This window comes from Mustela putorius, unplaced genomic scaffold (genome assembly GCF_011764305.1).
Source record: "Mustela putorius furo isolate JIRA1106 unplaced genomic scaffold, ASM1176430v1.1 tig00000421_pilon_pilon_pilon, whole genome shotgun sequence".
NCBI lineage: Eukaryota > Metazoa > Chordata > Mammalia > Carnivora > Mustelidae > Mustela > Mustela putorius.
Window position 1 is genome coordinate 13725707 of NW_025421375.1, and position 5403 is coordinate 13731109.

Below are 5403 nucleotides of genomic sequence, written 5' to 3' on the forward strand. Positions count from 1 at the left end.
CTGCTTCGTTTTCGTTTCCTCGTGAGCCGCCGTACCTTGGTGTTGGCGTTTTCGATTTGCCATTACGTGAGCGCGCGAGGCCTGTGGAAGGGGGCGGGCCAAACTTGCTCCGTCCTTTTGTTCCATGACGTGATTCCTGAAAATGTTGAGTAAGGTGTTAGCCGAGGCAGTGCTGTTTTTAGTGGCGAGGGCTGCCTGCTCCGAGAAAGCCCAGTTGGTAGTTGCGAATGGGTTTGTTTGTGCTTGGCAGGCAGCGGGCGCTCAACAAGTGTGTGTTGAATAAATGGATTTTTTTCCTTATGACACAATTAAGTGAGCTGTGACTCCACCCCAGGTCTGGTTAGGTAATTTCCTTTTTCCACAATACATAGTCACCGCAAGTCTGTCGTCTTCACGTTGTAAACATTTTCGTAAGCTTGATTTTCACACTTTTAAACGTCGTGTTAGTGGCACCGTGTGAACGAGTTGAGGCTTTTTAGCCTTCGAGTCTGCAAGGGTATATATTCACGCCACAGATGAATGGCACTTAACATTTTTCACACTAAAAATCATACAGCACATCTTTATCACTCACGGAGGAAAAAAAGGAAGACTAAATACACAAATGCCTCCCTCAAACTTCTGCCCTCTGCAGAATTAGACACCTTATCCAATCAGCGCCATATACTCTTAGAGCACCAAATAGCTACCATTTATCTAGTTCCTGTTGTACGTCTGGGACTGGGCTCCTTAGTCTAGGGAAGAATTGTGTTTAATTCTCCCAGCCTATCTAGGGTACAGATACCGTTCTCCAGTTCTGTGCAGTTTCAAAGCCCACTGAGACCTGAGGACATGAGGCTGCTGCTAAGTTAATGACAGCTCTTCTCAGGTAACACCTATAGGAGATAATACTAACGAACCCAGTTTAGAGTAAAACCGAGATTCGGGTTAAGTACTTGGGGAAGGAGTAAAGTGCCAAAAATAGCTTTTTGTATGTCAAAAATTTGCCTATATACAGAATAATATCCTTAAGTCTCCAGCAGGTTTTCGGTTTTGTGCAATATCAACTTCAGAACAACTGTGTTTTCTAAATTCTGTGTGACCATATGGAATAACATAGATAATTAAAGTGGGTCTCTACATGTGATGTTTTGTGGCTAGTGGATGTGAATGTTTTCCCGCACGTATAACCAATTATTTAGGCATTGTGCACAAGCAGTAGCTTGTATGTTTTTCAGTGAATCAGAGCAAAAACAACAACAACAACAACAACAAAAATAGGGCAAAAGTAATTATGGCTTAGTAATGTGATCCATAATACTTGTATGTATAACATTTTACAGTTGAGGTGTGAAATAGGACAGATACCCCTTCTTCAGGGAACCAAAGAAAAAATTTGGCTCTAAAAATTTGGTTCATATTACTAAATACATAGTAATATGATCCATATTAGCAGCACCAAAGGATGGCTTGGGAGGGATTTAACCCCTATCTCCTCCAGACTCTGTCAGTCAGCCCAAATAGGCCACCTAGTGAAAATAGTAACTTGCCATCTAGTGAAAATAGAAATTTTGCTATTGAAATATTTCTTCAAGCAAGAGTCCTAGTCCTCCATTTCCAACCAGAATCTCAAGACTTTCTTTAGCAATTTTTGAGCTATCCACCTACCCACATGTTAATGAACAATCATATGAAAAGTGTCTACAACTAGAAGGGGAGCAGTGAATAAGTAAGAGGTTGGACTCTGGAATCTTTGCCTTTGATTAGTTGTGAGACTTTGGACAGCATATGACTTCTTTTGCCTCAGTTTCCTTAGCTACAAAGTGGCAAGCAGAATAATTTCTTATGGGGTTGTTGTGAGGCTGGCCTGCAGTAAACTAAGGATTTAGAATAGCACTTTCAAGAAATGATGGCTCTAATCTCAATTTTGGTAACTGTGCAAGGATAACAAAAGAAATAACAAACATCAGACAAATCTCTTAAACTGTGTACATATTTTAATTCTAATAAATAGAATACCAGAACCCAGGAAGCATTATTGGTACATAACAAATGTTAGTTATTGTCAGGAAGCCTTCTCCCCATCCACTCTTTATTAATGTATTTCAGAAATGTCTTCTGTGCTGCTTCAGAGCTGGAGCTGAGGACTTGTTGATTACCTCCCATTTACCAGGATTACAGCAAATTAAATTTAACTGTGACTGGCATGCGAACTATCTGATGTCGGTTGGACATGGATGAGGAATATTGCTATATAAACCACAGTGAGTTTAATTTCTTTAAGTAATGAGATTTTTTGTGGTTGCCTTAATCATTAGAGACTTGTCAATATGAATTTTATGGTACATTACCTCTTGGTTGGAATATGCATGAGCCAACACCCAACTGAGGTGCTTGCAGTTGGAATCTTGGTCACTGGATATAGTAAGTTAGTTCTGTGAGCCAGTGTGATATAAATGGTTTAGAAAGCTCTAGTGGGTCCATGTCTGTTCTAATGATGCATAATGTAGGTAACACTCCTGTGAGGGAACATTAGGATCTCGTGGATATTTTCATGTCCTTTTGGGACTCACCATTCTATAAACAACAAGCTTGTCAATGAGAGGAAGCACATCCTCCACCAGGTATTAACCTCTGTTTCTTCCTCCATGTGGGTGCTCAGGACCTCACAGCAACAGTTATGAATGATCTAAGGCCCAGAATAAAGGGTGCCCAGAGAGAAGAAATTCCTAGCCAACTGCAACATCACAAGATGCACAACAAGTAAGAGAACAAGTAGGAAGACAGGAGTACCAGTTTCTTAAATCTTAGACAAGATCATTAGCTAATTTCTTATAGAAGACAGATTTGAAGACACATCTTGGTAAGTTTGTCATAATTTGATGGAATTTAGATGCAATGGGTAGCGCAGAATGATAGTTCTGGTGCTGTCCTACTAAAATGCGAGAGTGACAGTGGACCGGTGGCAGAAAAGTGGCTGCGTTCAAACACAGTGACTCCTTCTATAGCCACATACTTCCCAGGTCCATTTTACACTGTGTCCCTGAGCCTATCTGCCTGTGGTTATCAAACCCCGCCCCGCAAACAGCTCTTAGCATTTTCTTGTTTATTTCTAGTTTGTACTTGACTACACTTAATAATATGTTGCTTTTAAAAGGTAGTTAGTTCATGGGTGCCTGGGTGGCTCAGTGGGTTAAGCCGCTGCCTTCGGCTCAGGTCATGATCTCAGGGTCCTGGGATCGAGTACCGCACCGGGCTCTCTGCTCGGCAGGGAGCCTGCTTCCCTCTCTCTCTGTCTCTGCCTGCCTCTCCATCTACTTGTGATTTCTCTCTGTCAAATAAATAAATAAAATCTTAAAAAAAAAAAAGGTAGTTAGTTCTTCAGTTACTTCATGTGTGACTTCTGCCTCTACCCAAGGTGGTGTGCTTACAATTTCATCATCTAACTCCTTTTTATTTTTTAGGCACTTATCAGATGATTAGTGCATGCCAGCTGGCTGATTGAAACTTTATTCCAAAAACTTAGAATTGTTATCCTTTAGCCAGGCCCCGGTCCTGCAAGGGCTTCTTTTGAAAATAGCTTTTGACTTCATGAATCAGAATCCCTGCGTCTAAGATTCAGGGTCACTTTGATTTAAAGTGGATGAGGAACTCGTGTCTTTTTGTGATCAGTATCATCTTTCCTACCCCGTTCTCCACACTATTTCTTTAGCCCAAAAAAGAAATAGAAAACCGTAAGTGTCCTTGGGGCCCTCTCAGGTCACCTAGTTTGAAAATGTTTGACATCTGTTTGTTTGTTTTTTAATTGAAATAGAGTTGACATACAATGTTAAATTAGTTTTAGGTGTACAGTATAGTGATTCGATATTCTGTATAGTACTCTTACTGACCACAGTAAGTGTAGTCACCATCTGTTGCCACACAGTTATGACAGTATTATGGACTATATTCCCAGTGCTGTACTTTTCATCTTTGTGACTTATTTGTTTTATGGGTGAAAATGTGTACCTCTTAATCCAACATCCGTGGGGTTTTGACATCTATCCTTTTTCTTCTTCAAAATTATCTTGACAAACGTGACCCTTTCTTTTCCATGTGACTGTAAGGACCGACTGGCTTCTACCACAAATAGACTTTGTGACATTTTCATTGGAGTTGCATTGAACTTACAGGCCAATTTATTGTCTTTCCATTTATAAATAAGCATAGCATATTTCTCCACTTACAACTTGTCATGTATTTTTAAATTAGGTTTTATAATTTTTTTTAAAGATATTATGTATTTATTTCAGAGAGAGAGAGAGAGAGAGCGCACGCATAAGCAGGGGAACAGCGGTCAGGGAAGAAACAGGATCCCCGTTGCGCAAAGAGCCCATGTGGGGCTTGATCCCAAGATCTTGGATCATGACCTAAACCAAAGGCAGACACTTAACCAACTGAGCAACCCAGGCACCTCTTAGATTTTATAATTGTCATGGAAAAGACACTTCCCATATTTTTTGAGATTTTTTTCAAGTTCTTTTTAATTGTGTTGCTATTAATTGTTTCTTCTGAAAATGACATTTTAAATTATTTGTTGCTATTGTTTAGTATCACTAGTTTTCTGTGTTCATCTTGTGTTTGGCAGCCTTGCTAACTGTTTTCACTGGTTGTAAATAATTAAAAACAACAAAACAAAGAAATAAACTCAAAACAAAAAGGTGCTAATCATTTCACTTTCATGTACAACTTCCAGTAGCTGCCTCTTTCCCAGGGTGTGCAGGGTCTTTAAGCATAACTAAAGGCTTTCCACAATCTGGCTTGAGCTGAATTTTCAAGGCCTCATTCTTACTGCCCTTTCCACTAATTTCTTGCAGATCTATGAGTGTTTACTGCTTTGTGACCACTCACCTAGTTCTCAAAGCCTGGAGTGCCCTTACCCCTCCAGTTGTGTATGAGGAAATCTTATTAACTGCAGCCACATGCTGCCTCCTCCAGGAAGTCTCCTTGAATTTCCCTGGTTGGAATCAGTGTGACATTTTGTTATGTACCCTTATTTTCCACCCCTCTGCTATTAATGTAAAAATCAAACTCTCTGTATTTACATTTTACAATGTAAATTATCATATAATATTGAAATTAGAATCTATTTATACACATATGATGAGCTCTGAGTATTACATACATATGATGAGCCCTGAGTAATGTATAGAATTGTTGAATCACTATACTGTACACCTGAAACTACCATAACACTGTATATTAACTGTGCTGGGATTAAAATAAAAAAACATAACAGTAAATAAATTTGAAACCATTAGAGGTGGTAGCAACAACAATGGCGTCAGTTTTGGAATCCGGCTAACCTTAGATCTGAATCCTGGTTCAGCTGCCTTGTATCCTTGGGCAAGTTAACCTAACATCTTTGAGGTTCACATTCCTCCT